This window comes from Struthio camelus, chromosome 8, assembly GCF_040807025.1.
Source record: "Struthio camelus isolate bStrCam1 chromosome 8, bStrCam1.hap1, whole genome shotgun sequence".
Lineage (NCBI taxonomy): Eukaryota > Metazoa > Chordata > Aves > Struthioniformes > Struthionidae > Struthio > Struthio camelus.
Genome location: NC_090949.1, coordinates 37024856 through 37045486, shown reverse-complemented (window position 1 = coordinate 37045486; position 20631 = coordinate 37024856). Strand labels below are relative to the sequence as shown.

Sequence of the window (20631 nt, the reverse complement as noted above, 5' to 3'; positions counted from 1 at the left end):
CTGCTAGGAGACTGTTATTTTTGCTTCTTACAGCAATCTTTGCTCTGCCAGCGCCTCCCTCTCATTAGGCAGAGAGGAACACAGGGAAGGCTGCAGGAACGGCCACACCAGCTTAAAAACAAACGGGAAGACTGATGGCCAAGGAAGCGTATCTCTGTGTGCTGCTTGCGTTGTGCAACTATAACCGAGGGCCAAACTATCACGGGAGCCGGCACAAGGAGAGCAAAGAGCACGAAGAAGGAGCCTCTGTGCCACTCCTGCTTAGTCAGCTCAGGTGGATTCGTGTATATGGAAATTTGCATTCCCTTTCCACTCACCCCCCTTCCAGGGTTTTTCTACTGAATCACTCGCTTCAGAACAGAGGTTTATGCCATGAAACCTCACTTCTGCAGAAGTTTGAGGCTAAAGTTTGGTAGAAGTTGGTTCAAAAATCATAAAAGGAGATGCTAGTAGCATCTAGTAGCTATTTATGCATCACTGCTACTGTAGACTGTGGTTAGAGCTATCCAAGAGTCAGATAGGGAGTATGTCACCAGCTTCCAGTCTAAAAGACAAGATTGCAGCCTGTATAGTTATATCAGAGAATAGGTTTTGGCCTGAAGAGTTCCACTGAGGTATGTGGGAATCAGCGTAGCCCTAAATGTGTTCCTGCTTCAGTTTTCTCCAGTTTTGTTTTCTGTGGCAGTCTTGGTGATTACTGTATTTGGGAATACTGATGGGTATCATTCAGGCTCCACACATGTTTTTGACTGAGGATGAAGAAGAAGGGATCCTTCCTACCCTGTGTTCATCTGCCTTTGCAGATTCCTTAACTCCACTTTCCCGCAGCCCCTAATAAAGAACAGGGTGTATTTTACAGTCTGGAAAATGATGAGATATGAGACACCTTGGGAGACCAGAAAGTGAGTAATGTGTTGCTGAAGAAGCCAGGAAGTCAATGTGTAATATAAGATTCAGCTGTGGGGATTAACAGCAAAGGACACATCTTTGCGATACTGAAGAAGCATCAGCAGTAAAGGAAGAGTTGGGGAGGATGGTAACATGAAAGAGGATAAGATGTCAAAGAGAAAAGGACAACCAATTGTGTTCAGAGCACAGAGGAGCTAGTTCCTGACGTGTGCTCAGGAAGAAGCTGTTAGATCAAGGGTGCTTCGTTAGGGATAATTCAGTATCCAGCAAGGGTAAGCGTGCATGAATCGCTCTTATCAAGCGTTGTTATGACTCCTTTCCTGCTGGCCACGCGGTTGGTTTGATCAGCTGTGACAGGTGCCTTGCGTCTGGTCCTGCGAGGGCGTGAAAGCCAGGGTGGGAGAGGGTGAAAGCCAGGGTGGGAGAGGGTGCCCGTGTCCCCCGCTCGCTGTGCAACAAGCTGGAAAAGCGCTGCTGGGCTTGTCTCTTGACACGTAAGGAAAGAGCATGTTTTTTTTTGTCCTCAGTGGGTTTGGCTAAGAAAGTCTTGTTTTTTTCCACCTTTTGCAGGAGGTAAGTACAACTACTGATATAAAAATTGCTGCAAATTAACTGTGGTCTTTCTGTGTTAGGGGTCCACAGGGAACAGGCAGTTAGTGAGCAGCCAGCCTTGTGGTTGCAGGTACTGCTGTTGGCTGCTTCTCACTCCATCAGAACAAGGAACTGTAGCTACGTCTGTGCAGAAACCTTACCCTCGCGGTCCCTGGGGCAGAGACTACCGTTTGGGCTCCGTTCTTTGCGTGCTCTGCACACGCAGGCCTCAGCCTGGCTGAGGCCCTGCAATGCTGCCATGAAGACTAATAATTAATCCTTATATGAGGGAGGCTTGTTCCTGCTTCCCTCGAAGCCGAAGCCTCAGCAGCCCTGACGGTAAATCCCGTGCCGTGCGCCAACCCCACGTGAGGCTGGGCTCATGCAGTGGTGCGTGCCGTGCCGGCTGCAGAGCAGGAACCCTGTGCTCGGCCCCCCGCTGACAGCCAGGCCCAGATAAGCTTTCAGTAAAAAGCAAGAACAAACCTAGTCCTATCTAATAACCACGTGGAAATGTAAAATAACACAAGAGTGATATTTGCATGAGTAAATAGACTCCTGTTCAGCACACTTTCTCCACAAAGAAATCAGCTTCAAAATAAATTGTTATAGGAACTACCCTGGCAATCAAAAGCTCTGTTTTGTTTCTGTGGTCCTGTAACAATGTTTTCCAATTTACTACATGCTTTTTTTTTTTTCTCCTCTGCCTGCAGGAAAGTCCCTACATGAAAAACAAGGAAGGCTGACTATGGTGTGGATACAGTGAAACTGGTGCTGTGGGCAGTACAGGAATGCAGTTAGTCACATGAAAACAGAACATGTTTTTCATGCATCCCTTTTAGTTATAGTAATCTTTGCTGTTGCCTCTATGAATAGCAGGTAAGTTATTTTGGGACAGAATATGAATTTAAGTTAATTTCATTTATTTTTATCTTTAATTTTGTCTAATGTATATATGGAGCATTGAAAGGGAGGGAATGAAAGGGAAGAGACTTGGCAATGAAGCACTGAGTTTAATGCTCATTGCAGTAATAAGTATTGCAGTATATTTGAAAGAAGCAGTGACATTTATTTGAAAGCAGCTTTAAAAAAATACATATATAATGACCAGAAACATAGGCATCTTGTTTTCAAAGACACTGGCAAAGTTTCCAGGGTCAGTTTTGACCTGCCCTATAAAAATGTGATCTGACTGAGAAAAGAGCAGCGTCTTATTCCGGCTCCCTGTTAATTTTAACAGACTGGCTCTTGGATTAAGGCCTGAGGACGTTATCCATAGCGGGACCTGTAAGCTCACTTCTCTCAGTGAGGCGGTCTCTGGCAGAGCTGACACGAATGAACAAGAAGAGCTGGAGTCCGTCAGCGCGGGATCGGTTTTGTAGGCTGCCTGGTCCTTGGGACAAAGGCGCTCAGTATGCTGCAGCGGTGCTTGGAGCCCTGCAGGACTGAAAAGCCCTTCAGATGGTAATGCTGCGTTCTCCAAAAAGCTGTTTGGATGATTGATACTGCATGCACTTGCCAAATAGCTTGTTTACATAGTGTCTACATCATAGTTTATCTAGTACTAACTCCTTCACTGGAACTGGCAGAGGTAACACGCTGGTAGTTGAATCACCATCTCCTGCAACTACGGCAAAGCCTCTGCAAACTCTTCTTTGTACTCACTTCCTTCATGCTTTGTGAAAAATAGCTATCCAGGACCAAAACTGTTGTAATCATGTTAACTGCGCTGAGTTCAGTGGACCTGTTTTGATGGATAGCAACCCAAGAGCTGGTGACCTGAAGCGTCCTGCTTTTATCCTCTTTCTTGCTTGCTTTTTTTGATGCTGCTTAAGAGCACTTCACAGTAATTCCCTAGACTGCTAATTCAGCAAACTGCTTAACAAAATACCTCTCTCTTAGTTTATGAGCAGTCCTGCAGGACTGCTGCCATGGTTAAAGGGAGATACATGCTTGGACACCTTGCTGAATCAGAGCCTATAGAGTCTTGCTCATACACAAAGAAGTAAAGTAGAGGCAAAGTAGTCAAGGGCACTGGCCCACTGCATCGCAATACAGGAATCAGCCTGGCTACAAGGGGGCATTTGGCATCCCAAAAGCCTGCTTTGCCTTTGCCTGGCCCACTGGCTCCTCTCTGACACCGACCCCTTGCAGGCCTGCAGCATGCTTGTTCCGGGTGCCGGGCGGCAGGCGCTGTACGCGGCAGTGGGGCACTGGCGACCAGCTCCTGCAGGTTTAGCTGCACCTGGGACACATCCCCCTCTGCCCTGAGGACTTTCAAGGCTCTCTGGAGACAGAGGAGTGTATCCCCCCCGTCTCTGCCACCGCTGTGCAGGGTGTCCACGGCCTGGCCCAGCCCCAGGATCCCCTCTAGCGGCCCACAGGTCCCTGCCTTGGTCCCTGTGGGGCTCCCGCCGATGCCCCCAGGCCCGGCCCCTGCGACACCCACCAGCTGCTGCTGGTGACAAAATCACTAGTGGCCCCTGCGCTACTTCTGCTTTCAAGGGAACTATCACCTTTTATTTCAAAAGTATCGTGAACAGATAGCGTGGGAAGGAGCAAGCAGCATATCTGATTAAAAACACATCCTTAGAGTTGTGCTTGCAACTCTCCCAGCATTGGCATGAGGAGATAAAAGCCAGGAATCTAAGACTGCCATTAAAAATCAGCCACAAAAATCAGAGCAAATTCCAAAAGAAAATATTTTCTTCTTTTGAGAAGTACAGAGCTCGACTGTCCCTCAGGCACACCTTTCCTCTTTCGTGGATCCCCCAGCAACAGGCAGTGGGCAACTTCTGACCCCGCCTTCAGAGCTGGCTGCTCCTGGAGAACTGAGCCTGACCCTTTACCTTCGGCTCGTTTCACATTTTGGTGACGTGAAGTTTCAGATGAACTTTGATACGTAGAGCGATTCCACTTTCCTCGTGTTTCTATGGGCAGAACAAATTGGTACATAATGACCTGGGCAATAAAAATGTTTCTGCAGTTCTCTCTGCCATTTATACACCACTTCTGTGCTGGTGACGATACCAGCTATTTTAGACTTCAGTGCAGACAGACCATAAACCTGGTCTTATTGCCTTGTGAGGAGCACTGCAGAGTCTAGGAGGAACACAGAGCACGTCCAAATGTAACTGATTTCCCCCAGAACAGCTTCTGTCTCACCCGGGCAGCTGCCACATAAATGCTCCCTATGTATTTGCAAGCTATGTGGCTAAATGCACCTTCTAGCACTGGCTGTGCCATGCCCCCGTCGGCTCGGTGAGGCTCTCCAGACCCCGGGCGGTGTGCGTGGGAATCTTTAACGGAACGAAACGTAGGTCTGGAAAAGGGAAAAATGGAGGAGTGACTTCTTTTATTTCCACAAAAAGAGTGAACCCCCTTGAAATGAAACAGGCTGAAGGGCCTGCCACAAAATGTAGCAACCTGACCAACCAAGGGCCCAGAAAGTTGATTATTTTTGTGTATGCAGGAAGTGGTCAGTGGAAAGGGCTCCATTGTGTCAGAACGTGCTCAGTTAGGGACATGGAAACTACATCTGTCGTTGTCTCAGTAAGTCCATTTCTTTAAAGGTCAACCTGGGGCGTTATTTACCTCTTGTCATCCAGGAAGGTCACTTTTTCGCTGTTTTTGTTTCTTGGAGGGTATTTTGTTTAAATAGCCACTGCAATTCCTCCCCCATATTTTTCTGGCTTAGCAGAAATGTCTTATTAAACAGCGTGTTTTTAAACAATGACTGTTGAAGTATGAAGGATACAGTGGCCTGTCCTTTGCACAGTCGTTTGTTTTGAAAACAGGGCTCTGCACAATGACTGTCAAAACGGCAGAGCGAGGTCTGTTCTAGGGATTTCTTCATGTTTCCTCACCCATGCTATCCACGTGGTCCTCATCCAAATTCCTGGCAAGCTCAGCCAGGAAGGGGGGAGTTCCTTCTCTCCAGTTGTAGTTAAGAGGGCACTAGCAGAACTGCATTGCTAATTCTTGCAAAAATGCTCAAATTCAGGTTGGATGCAGACCCTTCCTCCAGAGCTGGACCCCACACTGCAATACAGGAACCGGTGGCAACCCACCCGGGAGCCAGTCCTGCCTTCGCCCCTGACGTGCAGCTGCAAGGGAACAGGGACTTGCAGTAAGCCAGGTAAGCATAGGGAGGTAGCTGCAGAAGTGCCGCACTGAGGGACTGGTCCCAGTCACCACTGTGGGATCTGGAGGTCAGGGCGGCGGGCTGCAGAGCGAGCTGCTTTACATGCATCTGCAGCACCATCTTCCGGCCGTTTGCCCAAACCTGGCATAATCCACTGCATTTTTTAAGCAAAGCACTTCTATGGAATATAAAACTTCTCTGTACAGAGAGAGGTGGTGTGTCTGGCTTTTGGTTGTTGGAAGCTGCTTGTTAGTAGGTTGGCTCTAATTTTTCTTGATAAATACCGTCTAGCAGGTTTCCTTCTCTTTCTCCGATCCAGCTCAGTCTGTGCACGTGTACCGCTTTCTGGCAACTGACGCTTCTTTTCCACCTGTCTCTTCTGGCACTCCTGCAGGGGCTGGTTCTCGCAGTCACCCCACCAGGTCTGTAGTTACACATCCCGGCAGTTGTTGGCCATGGACCAGGCAATGCTGATGGGGAAGGAGGTCTGCCAGGATTTTCTCAAGTGGCTGGTTACCCTAGGCACTGATGTTGTTGGCTGTCAGATGTGCCTTGTGAGGGAGTCAACAACAGGAAGGTAGGTGGTAACGTTTCTTGGAAAATCAGGCCTCACAAGAAATGGAAAACCCCCAAACCAGTAAAACCTCAGAACGTCTAAATTAGGCTCCAGGCGCAGACTGTGTGTATGGTCACTTGTTTGCTCATTTACTGCACAGCAGCACTAACAGAATCAATACAATTTTGTCCAATCGCAGCATTGCCTTATTGCCTGGCTCCTACGCCTGTGGGGCCCGTGGTCACGCAGCCATGCCCGTCTCCCCAGAGACCTCAGCTAAGTTATGGTGTTTCTCAAGGGTTCATGTCGGCTGTGCAGGCTGCCCTGGTGATTTCCGCTGATAGTGCTTATGCCAGCCCTCTGCTGTGGGGGCAGCCCACGTGACAGAGGCCGTGGTGGGGGAGATGTCTGCTCTGCTGGCTGAGCTGGGTCAGCGGGTGGCCGGGCATGTGTTGCGTTGTGTGGGACAGGTAACCCCCGTGGGAGCTGGGGTGGATAATGTTGTCCTGCGGCTGCGGGCTCCTGCAGGGCTGTGGCTCCCCTTGCCTCTTTGCCCCGTGTGCCTGAAGCCATGCAGGGTGATGGGACTGCCCCAAGAACCGCAGTGCCTCCCACAGCTCTGGAGGCGATGGCAGGGCAGGAAGGTGTGCTTGGAGAGGAAGAAAGGGTGCCCTGGGCCCTGGAGGAAGTGCGACTCCCTGTGACGACTCTGCTGGTGCAGAAATATCTATGGATTTGCACAGTGCAAGGAGAGCATTGCCCATTGCCGTGCTAGTTTAGAAAGAACTCCAACTTGCTTTCTAATGAAAACTGTGAGTTAAGAATAGCCCTCACACTTAACAAGAGACAAGGCAATTACGAAGATAAAGTCAAAGCAAACAGAGGCTCAACATCATGTGTGAGATGATCAGGTCCAACCAGTTGTAATTCAGCATTGTTAGGATGTAAGTTTGGTGAACTGGCTGGCCTCCAGCTGCTGAGCATCTGCCAAACAATTTGGCAAGACTAGAAACAGAGGCTCAGCAAATTAAGCTGTGCATCATCTGCTTATCTATGGGTGCTTGACCTGCAATTAAAAGAAAAAAAATTAAAAGAGCAGGGAATATCCAGCCAGGGATAGCAGTGCTGAAAGCAATGGATGGATGTGGGCTCCAGTTGCTTGACATCAGATCCGGTTAGATAGGCCTCTTGTTGTTTCATAGAGGTCAGAACATGATATTTCTTGAGCCTGCATGTCAAAAAATGTTTAGTTTTTAAAAAGTAAAATTGCAGTAAGAAAAAAAATACCCAAGGTTTAACATGTAGTGACAGAAAAATCTAGCCTGTAGTAGGTGTCCTGATTACTTCTGATGTCTCGCTTGATTACTGAAGTATACAAATACAGGTCCTGAATCTGCAAGCTACATAACTGTGCTTACATTCAGGCAGCTGGGTAATCTGGTGGGACAGTTTCTCTGTGCTCTGTTCAACATACATCTAGTTTTTGCAGCGTCAGGGCTATAAACCAGTTCTCACCTCATTCATCCTGTTGTTGAACTGTGCTGCCTTTGGGAGAACTGAAATCTGTGATCACAACTGGGTTCCTGAAGGCAACTAAACAACCTAGTATGATAGAAATGGAGGAGGAATCCAATTTTGGATTTCCAGCTGCTTACAGCTTCTCTACTCTTAACTTCTTCCCCGAAACTCCCTCTCCTAGCCCAGGAGCTGGGCATGAAGATGAAGCTGCCCGGTGGGCAGGGCACAGCCTAAGCACAACTGTCGTCCCCAGGGGTGCTGGCAGCCTCCAGGGCTACGTTTCGGCCTGAGGGCCTCCCTGCTGGCTTGGGAGCTAGGCCACGATGCTCTTCAAGGGGAATTAGAGGCGATGAAACAAATAGAAAAATGGAGCGATACGTGCTACAAGGGTCACCGCCAATGAGCCGCTTCCTGTCTTACCTCATAGAAGAAAAATTCGTCAGCCCCTCTTTTTTCCCCATTCCCAGACCGGCTGTGTGTTCTTCCTGAGAAGTTTCCATGGCCCTGGGGGCTCCGTTCTCTCATAATCTTTCAGTATTTATGACTGTTGTGGGACACAGCGTGGAAAATCCTGAAAGGTCTTAAAGGTTTTGCAGATGGCCTTGTGGGAAATGATCCACAGCCAAGCCTGCACCCCAGGTTTTTCAGGTTAAGGCTGAGAAGCTTTTCGTTAAAATGACTGTGTACTGCCACACGTGATTCGGTTTGTTCAGCGTGTTTGCCAGTCTGGTTTTGCTTACTGTGTGGACCTGATGGGATATTGAAGAAAAGACAAATTATTGCCCTCTGTAATCAAAACAGAAAACACTGGATGACAGAGGTAGTGGTTGTTGTTGTTGTTGTTAATAGTTTTTGCATGTAGGAGCCTCAGTTGTAAATTAAGATACTCTTGTAGCCATGTATCAAGCAGGACAAAAAGAGAATTTCCAAGCCACAACTGCGTATGAGTTTGGTGTGTACCACACTGAATATAACATGCTTCTTGTTTTGCTTTAACCTTTTTAGAAGCAGAATTACAAAGCAAAGAGACCAGCTACGATTAACATTACCTCTAAGAATATTTCTTCCAGCATGTGTACACGTTCCATGAGGTATTTCCAAATTCATGAGCAACTGTCAGTGTTCAGAGAATCTGGACACTCATTTTGAAAATGATTTCCCGGACACATACTCCAGCCTCCACTGCACAGCTTCAGAGCGCTTGCAAACAAGAGTGGCAGAGTCTTTACTGCAAACTGATGGCAAATTAGCACAGAGGCTTAATATTCCTAGCATTTCAGAACTGAAATTTAGCTGGAATATGGGAAGACTTGGCATTTCTTTGTCTTTCACTAGCAAGTTCTCCTCTGTGCCTATAAACTGTTCATTGCACTATCAGGAATACTGTTTGCATGTAAGAACGAAATCCTGCTGTGACCTTTTTAGTCACGATGGACTCAGCATCGAAGCTAGGCTTGAGGTTATTCAGGGCCTATTATAACATCATCCTTGTTAGTGTCATGCCACTTTGTGGGTGACATTCCTCCAGATCGCTCAGATCAAAGTAAGAGCGCAGCCCGGCCCACTGCCAGAGCGTGTGTTGACCATACCAGTCCAGACTGGTTAAACGTGTTTCCTTTGGGATCCATGGCAATCCTTTCACATCTTCTTTCCCCACCAACGTCACCGGCATTTAAGACTGTTTGTGTTTGGCTTTGGGCACGCACACAGAAGTCGCACAGAGTTTTGGGGTCCAAGAGCTGGGCAGCTTTCCGAAGTTGGATGTGGGGAGTGCAAGTTCCCAGCTGCAGGGCTGGTGGGCCTCAACATGCTCGGCCTTGTTGTGCCACGCTCTGTTGATTCGCTGAGGGCAAGCGCTCGTGCTCCAGCACTGCTCGTGCCTCTGCCGCTGCCGGAAAGATGTCGTCCTCCGGGAAGCGTGATGTGCTCCAGTGGAGCGAGGCAGCTGGCAGGAGCTGGCGGCAGCGCCGCCTGATCAGGCTGCTAGGGCTGCGGCGTGCCACTGGCTGCACTTTGGGTGGTAAAGGGCTTGTTCCCCCACCCCGGGAAGGGGCTGCGCTCTCCATCCTCCACAGAAAGGGAAGGAGCAGGACCGCTTCTCAGTCCCATCTCTGCCCTGAGAGAGGCTAGCCAAGTCCTCCTTAAAAGAGAAAGGGAGCATATTCTGGCTGGCACCCAGGTAGTGCCGTGCAAGGTCACGGTGAGGCTCACCGCCGGAGCTTGCGCGCCTTCTGCAAGGTGCAGGGAAGAGCCTTTGAAAAGCCAGGCAGAGGCGCGGGGTGAGTTTCCCCTGAGGCATCCAACCAGGGCAGCACTGCTGCAGGGACAGAGGAGTCCATCCCCACCACAGCTTTATCACCCTTGGTAAATCTTTCTGAATCTCCTTTTCTTCTTGTACTAAGCACAGACAGTGCACGTGCTACCACCAAGCCCAGCAGCACAGTGACCCTGAGCAGGGGGAATACGTGCACGTTTGACCCCGGTGGGGATTTCCTCGGCTGTCCCTGGAGTTGCAGAGATGGGCCTGCAGCAAGTGCAAAAAGCAACTTGCGGGAGAAAGCTGGAGAGTGCCAGCTCGCTGGATGCGCTCTGCTCTTGTTTGTGAGGGGAGTGGTGAGGACTTGATGTATAGCTACGTGCTTCAGCCTTTCTTTTTATGATGAAGTTGAGCAAGGTAGATTTTGATGTGTTGAAAAACAAATTCAGTAAATGCCTTCCAGAGTTTGCATGTACTTGTGTGCTCACAGTAGCCTTCAGTGCTTTGCCAGCTGTCCCAGAGCTCGCAGAGATGAGCAGGGAGCAGTTCAGGCTGAGTGCGAAGAGCAGCACGTAGGAGGAAGCTACGAGGTTCTTTACCAGGGAATGGCTGTGGTTTCTGTTTCTCAGTGTACAGCACCTAAATATACTCCTCTAGTCAGTAATATCTTTACAATGAATAATGTGTACTGCTCTTGTTTGTACAATACTAGTTCCTTAAACCTGCTGAGGTTCCCACCTGCTATGAAGCATTAGATATCCAGCGCTGCCTTTGGACGCTTGCAAAGTTGTCCTTGCACAGTTGGCAGGGTCAAAGACCTGCCCCATGTTTTACATCTCCGGGCAGCCCTGTGTTAGGCCAGCCGCCAGCCCCCGGTGCATGTCCCATAAATAGCTTGGCGGCGTAAAGGTTAGCGTTTGCGTTCGCGTGCCCGTTGGTGGCCGTGGTTTGCCTGGTGAAAATCCCAGCTCCTCTGGGGCAGCTGAGAGGCGGCGCGAGCACGGGTCTGTGCGCCGGGCCGGCTGCAGGCGTCGTGCTTTGCAGGCGAGGCTGCTTTTGTGTCAGCTGGACAAAGTCTGCCGTGTTTCCAAAACTGACAGTTTGCATTAGCACCAAATGAGCTGTGCAGGTTCTGTCACTGTCAGCTCTGAAAACACTCTGTTTTTTTAAACAAAATTTTTGAGTTTAAGACCAACTTGGGGGCAGTTAAGATTTGTAAAGTTTAGCCTTTAAGTGCTTTTCCCTGCAGCAACAGGGGCTATGAGTTCCTTGCAGCATCCTCTATGCCCCAAAGCTGGGGCTATGAGAAAACATCAAATAAAACCAAACTCTTGAGCGTAGTTATTGAAGTGCGTACAGCTGTCGCTGCAGTCCTGCAGCCCTGTACCAGCTGCTGAAGAGCGAAAGCTGCTTGCGGTGGGGCAGGGCCGTGGCTGGGTCGTGTGCCGGCACAGGGGACAGCGGCTGCCCGGCAGCACCGCGTGGTACCCTGCACCCTGGCGGTGCCGCATGCCACTCAGCGATGGACTAACCCGAAACGTGCCAGCCCATGCCCTCCCTTGGAGGGCCTCTCTCTCCCTGGGGCGGCTGCACGGCTAACTCTCAGCTGCCAGATTTCAGCTTGCAGGTGCAACGCTGGGCCGTAGCGTGCTGGAGTCGAGCGGTGAGCGCTTTCCTGCTCAGCCAGCCCGACGAGAGGACGGAGAAGAGAGCTTGGGGCAACCCCTTTCTGAGCCATCCCATCTCTGCATTCCCGCACCCTAACCCTGAAAGAAAAAGCAGCGGTGCAGGGGGCCGGCACGGGTCCGTCCAGCGCCTGCAGGTGTGTTGGTGGGGAAGGGAAGGGTCTGTGAGCCCGTGCAGACACGGGGTGGCACACTGCGTGCACCGACTCCCAGGGTCCTAGGAAGCCGCTCATAAGCATTATTTGTAAGGCCTTTCAGAGGCTAATAATTTGGTTAAATCTGGATAGATTTTTGTGAGGAGAGTAGAAGACATATCCTTCATCCTTTCGTGGACTGTACACCAAATTTTGCACCTCTTTGTTCTAACATTATCCTGTTCCCACCCCAACAAAATTGGTACAGTGGAAAAAACATTTTTTTTCCCCTTGCCAAGCTCTTCCCTGGAAACGGCTGAATTAAATTTGATCAAAGTTATTAGCAACTAAAACAGGGCCTGAAGGATCTGTCTTAGCCAGCTATCACTTTAGCCACCTTCACCTTTGATGGAATTAGAAAGGGTGGAAATTTTCTGTTCAATAAAAAAACAGGAATTCAGCAGGGCTCAAGACAAGTGTCCCCAGCCTCTATACAACGTTGTCCCAGAACGTGTAGTATTAAATAAAAAACTGCCCTTCTCTGGGACAGGTGAAGGGGTGAGGGAGGGCTAATTTTTTAACATGAGTGTTTAACAAAGGTATTTTTTTTATTCAGTTCTGTAGAATGGTTTAAAATATGCATAATTTTCTAATAAATGGTTCATTTTTTTAAAGATGTGTCCCCAAAGAAATCAAAAGTCGCTGCTGCAAGGACATGGTGCTAGAAGAATCCTTTCTTTTCAAATAAGTCTTTCAAATGAAACCTGTTCTTCAGTCATTAAGAAAAATAGTGATGCTTATAAAGGTGAGTCAAGCATGGTAGCAGCAAGCCGTGCCGGTTTTATTGTCATGTATTACGGGAGCTGCCAGCGCTCTTTAGCAGCTAATTAATTTGATGAATTTTGCCTCTTTTTCTGTTCATGAGCTGTCTCTAAGCAGAAGACAATTTTCTCTGATTGACTGGAGTACTATTACTCATGTAATAATCATCCTTGTTACATGAGTACACGCAACTAAAGCAATTTCTGGTATTGGTGTTACTGCTTGCACGGTCCAACTCCTTTGCGGTAGAGTTAGGAGCTGTACTAATACTTAGATTTAATGAATGATTTCTCATCGATTTTTCAGCTGGAGGAGTGGTTCACACGAGATATTTTATACTTCGTGGAGCAGATGTGTTTTCAGCCTGCCCTGACAGGGATGGGAAACCTCCAGGGGACAGGACAGTGGGAGAGAGGTCGGGGGAGCCCCGGATCCCGCTGGCAGGTGTGGATTGGACCTTTGTAACCAGGTTTCCAGGGAAAACCCCAGATCATGCTAATTCAGCATCTGCTTCCTGCAAATATTTTCCAGCTCTTGCTTAAAGTTTCCAGCTTTCATGAACATCTTTGCCCATAGATGAAAGTGCCAGAGCTCCTGCTTGCAGAGGCGCTTGTCGCTGCTGCGGTGGAGCCCCGCAGTGCCAGCCCGGCTGCCGGCAGCCACAGGGACGCCTCCGCACAGTGCACATCGTGGGCAGGAGCAGCATAAAGAGGAAATGGGAATTCCCTATCCTGGTTACTGCTGTGATGCCTGTGAGATCGCAGCCTGAAAGCCCATGGGGGGGGATAACACCTAATTTCTGTGTCCCAGCTGTTCCGTGCCCAACTTCTCCCTTACCTGAGGGATGAGAAACAAAACTGGGAAGACACTTGTAAGGATTTGTGTGATATATAATGGTGGCTGTACTGTACTGTGGGATGAATGAGCAAGAAGGGGGCAGGAAATTGTTTCTCTTGGTAGCACCGTCAGAGAAACCAGGTTATCAAACCACAGCTAAAACCATGCTGATGGCTGCGTCCAGGCGGAGCTGTGGGGCACATGGGAAAAGATGTTTAGATGAAATGCCATGTTTCTGGAACTGAGACATCCCCAGAGCTGGATGGCTGCTGAAGGGTTTTTACCGGGTCACAATCCTGGATTTAGGTACCTATTTTCCATGGAAGTCCCATTTTAGGTGTCCAAGTCCTGTTTTGGATCTGACCCTTTTCATCTCCTAGCTGGGTCATAGCAGGAGGATGCTGGGGATTGATACACCCAGCAAAATGACTAACCTAGAGAGGCAGGAGGAAGATGTTTCAGAGAGGAACAGGATCCTCTGGAGATCTTCTCAGAAGATAGAGAGAAACAACTGGTAGCAGAAGGGCTTGAGTTTTAGAGCTAAAACAGGCTGAGCTATGAACCAAATGGGCCCTATCTGAAGACTATGACAAAAAGGAGATTTCTTCAAGAAAACTGTTGCATGACTCACTCCTACACCTAGCCCTTGGTGGAAGGGAACCATGCATTCAGGAATGGACAAAGACCTCTTTAGGACAGCAGAGGGATGTGGCTTTGATTTTGAGAAAGGGAGTGCTGGAGGGGTGCGCAGGCGCTCTGCATGGGGCAGGAGCTGTGCAAGTGCCTTGCAGCACTCAGATGCCCTCAGGAGAGCCCACCTGGGGCTGGCTGCTGTCGCTGAGGTGGTGCCGTTTGCCACGTAGCAGCGAGAGTTAGAGGCAGTATGATAATAACACTTTGTTCTGAGTGTCTTTCCTCAGAGGCACTCCAAGCGATTTACAAGCAGTAATTTCTGTGTGCAGCACACCCACGATAAAGGCAAGTGCTATTTTTCCTCCATGTTCACATGTGTACGCTCAGGCAGCGAGAGGCTGCCTCTGGTTATAAAGTGAGCTGACGGGGCACTCACCTCTCGTATCCTGGCTCTTGATTTCTGAGACATGGATGACCACTTGATCTAACCAAGACCTCCACTGTGCAGAAAGGGCTTGAGGCTCTTGAAGACTGTTTTAAAGTAAGCTTGGGTGGCTCTGTGCCCTTCTTCACAGTGAGACGTGAAAGCCTGGCCTCTCCTTAAAGTCTGTGTAAAACTTCCCTTGGTTTTGGCCCATTTTCACTATGCCTTTTCAACCAGGAAGGTAGTGTCTAAGCCTGATTCTTCCTACAGTCCTCAAAAGCCTATCTTTAGTGACTTTTGTGGTTAACCAAGCTGTGTGTAAGCAAGGTGGCCCCATATGATGTTTCCTCCTGTGCAGCAACGGGTGTTGCATGGGGAATGTGCGTTCCTTTATCGACGCCGACAGGTTTGGAAGCCCTGTGCCATCGCTTGCAGCGAGAGTGCCATAGGGTCCCTAGGATGGTGTTTCTCGCAGTATCTTATCTGAGTCAGCAGCCACTATAGCTTCTGCTCATTTGTCATTTTATCTAAACTAACAGCAGCTGTGACCTCGAAGCACACTAACAGTGGGGTGGTCAACGAACGATGTAAAAGTTAGAGTGAACAATGAAGTAGTGTGGCACAGCAGGTTAAAAACAGTGCGTGGAGGGTTCAGAGGTCTCACTGCAGGTCCTGGGTTTTGTGTAGAGCTTCTTTCATTCATCTGATGTGCCTGCACCTTCACTCCACCTGGTCCGGTGGTGGGCGAGAGGGCTATCCACCTCACCATGGGCCCAACCCACGTGGCTGTAGCCCCGCAGGATGGGTAGGGAAGGGTGGGATGGCTCGTCAGCTCTCCTAACAGCCTCCGTGTGTGTCCTTGGGGGCCTGCTTGGGCCAGGCTGTTACTGGTGAAGTCCCAGCCGACTGGCAAATAGAAGAGCAATCAACTGAGCAGAAAGCAGCTGTTGATCAGCTTGATGCAGTGGTGCTCAGCCCACGGCGGGCAGCAGTGGCTATGCGCGCTGCAGGGCTCCCTCTGGCACAGGGCACCCACTGGGGCCAAGCAGGAAGGGTTTCAGCCACGTGTAGTTTGGCTTGGGCGAGAGCAGGATCTCTGGAAATCGCGTCCTGAGCAGCTTTACATCCTCTTTAGACATTTTTTGGCCAGTATCTTAATGATCATGGAAGGAGAGAGATGCTGAAGGAATGCAATAAGAGGATGACTTTGCCCTGGGGGAAGAGATGGGCCAGGCACTTGTCTGTAAGACCTGGCGTCCCTGCAGCGTTGCTGGCAGAGCCACGCACGCAGTCCAGGGAAGCTTCCCGTCCCAGAGGCAGACGCCATCTGCTGCGAGGGCTGCTGCCTCCTCTCCGTGCGCCAGCCCGCGGGGTTACAGGGCACGTGGCGGTGCTGGCCTCCCCGGCTCCTCTCAGCTTGCTTTGTCCCTCGGCCTGGAGCCCTCTGCCTTTGTGCAAAAGGGGTTCACATCCCCAGGAGGTGCTGGCAAGAGCTGGCTTTATAAAGTAGTCTTGTGTTGACACTGATGAGACATGGAAAGCAGTTTATGTCCACTGCACATTTCTATGCTATGTGCTTATTGATGTTGTCCTTCAAATCAAAATTGTGTGACAGCAGTGGACAAGCGGCTAGGAAGCAAAGCTGTTGCATCCTGACCCATCTGTTGGCCCATGCCCGTGTGGGCCAACAACCTCCTCCTTCCAGGGGAGGCTAAACTCGCTCTGGGAGGGACCCACCACAGTGCCACACCGGCACCAGCCCCCCTCGCTCCAGTGGCTTTGCCAGAAAGCCAGCGCTACGCTCGCGCCCTGGGAGGAGGGCCAGCTGGGGAGGAAGGCCAGCTGGGGGGCGTGGGAGCAGGCCCTGGTGCACTCGGGCCGTGCTGGGCCCTGGTGCTGGTTGTGCCGGCCGTGCCATGAGCTCCGTGCCCGCGCAGGGGAGAAGGGACGGGGCTGAGCAGCAAGAGGCATGGAGAAACCTCCTGAACGGCCACAGGAGCCAAGCATCGGACAGCCCCAGGCTGTGTCTGGGTGAGAGGGACCTCGTGCAGGTCGGCCGGGGTTTACTGCTTGGCAGCAGAAGACCGATGCGGTTCCTGCAGTCACTGTAATGAGCAGCTGTCTTGCCCATCTGCAACAGAGGCAGTTCTGGGACCTGCTTAGTGTGCTGGATCTTGCTTTTCTGGTATTTCCGTGCTCGGTAAGCCTGCTACCACAGCATATAAGATCAAGCACGTTTTGGCGAGCGCCCAGGACGCGTACGTTTGTGGAAGCAGATGTCCTTTCAGCCACTCGCTGGCAATGTCCTGAAACCGTGTGTGTGCCTGGCTCACCTTCTGGGAATATGTGCCTAAGGAGCGAAAGACAGCCTCAGCATTAAGTGGAGCAGGCTAATCACCAGGCCTGACATCATGCTGAAGAGGTAATACGTTCACAGCACTTAATGTGCGACGTTCTGCTGCACTGTAGCTGACACGTCTGTGCATCCGCGTCCCATTCATCATGGCAAATCCTTTTCTGCAGTTTTCCCTAAACCCCGGGAGTGCTTTGGAGATTTCTCCTTGCAGCCTCTCAGTGACTCCTATGCCTCCTTGGAGGTTTTGCTACTTTGCCTAGCGAGAGGAGCAAGCGGGCAGTTAGAGGCTGCCGCGTGCATGAATCCTCCCTGCGTGGAGCTGCAGCCATGCCCTGGCCCGCAGGACTTGCGTGTAGCGTTAGGGCTCGTTGGCGTGATCTGCATTCACGCCGACCTACCCCGGGTCATCCCATCCGGCCCCCCGGGCGCTGGGGAGTGCGCGTCTCTGCTAGCAATACCGGAGGGCTGCAGATGGGCTAAGGAGGTGGCTGCAAAGATAGGGACGGCAGAGAGCTCTGGCCGCGGCAAACGTGAAACGTCTGCCCCGCTTGCGAGGGACAGTCCTGCTTCGCTCTGCGTCTTCTAGGGGAGTCACCAGGGGAAGAGCTGAAAGCAGCGCAGAGCTTCGTGCCCGCAGGCGTTTCCCCCCCGGCCCGCGCTCCTGCCAAGCGAGGGACCTGCCTCTCGCCCACGGACCTCCAGGAGGGAAGCTTTGAGCTCTCCTTCCACCCACTATCTCGCCTCTATCCTCTGTCGGGTGGGAGGGCAGGAGAGCCTCGAAGCCTGGATCTGCCACTGGAGAAAATGAGGAAAATGCCCAACAACACGTAAAGAAGCAAAATGCCTTCCTCCTGGGAGCGATCAGTGGGGTATCGGGCAGGGCCAGTTGGGTGGAGACGAGCAGGCTCCGCCGGGGCCGTTCCTGCCCCCTGCCCAGCCCTCACAGCTCTCCCCAGGTAACAAACACCCAGAGTCACCCCGTTTTGGTGAGGGTGCCTCTCCCGGGGGGCGGGCAGGGGAGCCACGCGCAGCTGGACCTCTGCTGCGCCTGAAACGTTTGTTTTGCTCCAACGTGTCAGAGCGAGCGGCCTGGGGCGCTCTGGGGAGGCTGCAGTAAACTCACGCCACGCACCCTCGATGCCCAGGGCCTCTCCTCGCTGCCGGAGCCCAGCAGGGCTCGGCGCCTCCCGCCTGGCTCGGAAGCAGAAACAGGCTGGGGGCGGCGGGGGGATTTGGGGTCCCGCCTTTAATACGCCCGGCCCGCGGCTGTCCCCCGGCAAGCGCTTCTGCCTGGGCTGGGCTGCTCCAGAAGGAGGATTTGGCTCGGGCATTAAGTCTAGGACAATTCTAGTCCCAAATTTTTGTATTGTAAATGCGCTCTGCAGGGTCAAATGACAAGGTGGCCGGCTAGGAGCGCAGCCGAGGTGCTGACGTCGGAGAGCAGCAGGCAGCAGCGAGGAGAGCTGGAGCGCGTGTCCGCGTCCGAGAGGAGCCTGCGCGCAGAAGCGAGCGCTTACACGTCCGAAAAGTGAACCCAGGTGCCTGTATGTACCCGGAGAAACGGCCACCGCAGGAGATGACCGCCAGCGACGCCCTTGCCCGGCCCCGGCCCTTCCCGCAGGGCCCGGCAGCTCTGCAGGTTGCCTGCCTTCGCCGCGTTGGTGGCACCGGGGAAGCAGCAGGCGGCCACCGCTCGCGTGGGCCGGCCGCGTGGCCGCCGCGCCGTGCGCCTGGCCCACGGCCCGGGCGATGGGCAGGTCACCGATGCCGCTCGGCAGCCTCTCGGCAGCCGCGCTCAGCCAGAGCTGGGAGCGCAGGCCCAGCCGGCGATGCGGTAAACGGCCTTTCGGGGCTTAGCGCGGCGCTGTGACTCAGAGCGGGCTGGCCTGCGCCTCGCCCTGCACCCGGCTCGCCCGGCCGCGTCCTCTCGCAGCCGTCCCCGCGCCGCGCAGCGCGCCCTCGCAGCCGCCCTCCGCCCCGGCAGCCTGCCGCCTCCCGGCCCCGCAGGCGGGCAGGCCGCTCTTCCCCGCAGAGACGGGGGCTCCCGCCCTGCGCGGCTTGGTGCGGTGCGGCCGAGTGGAAGCTTGTCCCGGCGGCCGCGGCTCGGGGCCGGCAGACGCGTCCCTGCGCGGCCGCAGCGCTAACGCCAGCGCAGGCGCCTGCAGGTTTGGGGCACTGCATGAACAGCGCAACGCTAGGGCGCCGAGCACGTGCTGCAGCCCAGTCCTGCCCCTGGAAACCGGGCACAAAGGCCGGGTTGACCACCACGTCTAGGCTCCTGTGCCCCTTCGGATGTGGCCTGGGGGTCCCGGCTGTCACTGACAGCTCCAAATTGCCTCTCAACGGCTATGTAGCCCCGTGGGTGCCTCAACCCCGAAGCACCAAGACTTGGTTACGGGACAGTGTCAGCAGCCGGTCCGGTGCAGGAGGCTCCTGCCCTGCCTGCTTGGTGCTGCTCGAAACGCCGTCCCCACGGCTGTGCTAGCTCAGCAGCTGCTGCAGACAAGGTCTGAACTGGATCTGGGGAATGAACGGGTTTTTCCCGTGCATTTAAAGGCAGGTCCTTTCCCGGGTCCCACAACAGGCGCAGCAGCAGCTGAGCGGGCCCGTGGGGCGAGGGGCAGAAATCCCCGCGGGCGGCAGTGCGGACGGAGCAGGGGCAGGAGGAAACGCTCCTCCTTAACCTGGCTCCGCTGCTGAGAGCGCAGGAGCATGTCGCCGCGGACTGAGGTCCTGCGTCCGACTGCGACAAGCGGTTTAACGTATTCCCCTTCCAACCCCATCGCCTTCCTGCCCAGGGCTGCTCTGTGAGCCACGCCAGGGCGCTCAGCCAATCTGAGAAACAAGCGGGGGGGAAAAAGAAAGGTGTGTTTGCTTTTTTCCAGCCTGGCGGGGGAACCGGCCCGGTTCCCGGGGCAGGCTGCGGAGAGGTGCTGGCGCAGCCAAGGCGCTGGCAGCGCGGGGCGGCGCAGCGGGCAGCACCAGGCTGGGGCAGCCTCAGCTGAGAGGAGAAAACGCCTGTGCAAGCATGATGAGGTAAGCTCTAGCCAGCAGGATGGAGCGGTTTTCTGCCTCGACGGTAACCGGCTGGCCCGGCTGGTTTCGCTCTGGCACGTCCCCGACTTCTCAGCGCTGCTGCGCACATCCATTGGCTGTTTTGCTAAGGCACCTTAAGATTTTCCTGCAAATTTCCCCAATAGCAACGGTGAGAAAAGCTGCTGTGGGTGCTGGCAGTGGCCAACGGCTATGGAGCTGCCTCGGCCCTGGCCGGGCCCACGCTAGAGCAGCTCCAGCGAGGGATTTTTGACAAGCGTGGGAACGCCCCTCTCCCCGGCAGCAGCGCTTCCGCAGCAGGACGGGGTCGGTCTCTGCTGCAAATCGAGCAAAGCAGGGCACGCGCTACAGGCCGAACTCTTCAGTTCAGCGTTGTTCGCTGTCTGCGTTATCTTAATCTGCGGCTGTGGCAGGCGTGCGGCTAGGTGGCCCATAGACCTCCTTCGCTTTAGCGCAGCTGCGTGCCCCAAGCCCGAGTTTCACTCCACGCGGACAGCCCCAGCCCCTATTTTAAAAGTCCAGCTCTTACTGCCTGCGTGCGCACCGCACTAACGAAGGCGCTGGGGTTAATTCATGCTGCTCGTGCACATATGTACACCGAGAAAGAGGCCTTACAAACCGGCTCTGGGGTTCGTACGGAAAGGCTCCTCTCTGCCCTGCGCTGACCTGACTCCGGCGTGCTCGCACTCTACTGAGCCTTTTAGGAAGCGG

At 52.7% G+C, this 20631-nt stretch overlaps 1 long non-coding RNA gene across 1 annotated transcript; it reads left to right on the top strand.

The window, feature by feature from the left end:
- The first annotated feature begins 2744 nt into the window (after positions 1-2744).
- LOC138068071 (uncharacterized) lies at positions 2745-12586 on the top strand. Its single transcript, XR_011142673.1, has 5 exons — positions 2745-2964; positions 5504-5638; positions 6039-6221; positions 11596-11797; positions 12470-12586. It is a non-coding gene; the product is annotated as an uncharacterized lncRNA (long non-coding RNA).
- The last annotated feature ends 8045 nt before the right edge of the window (positions 12587-20631 follow it).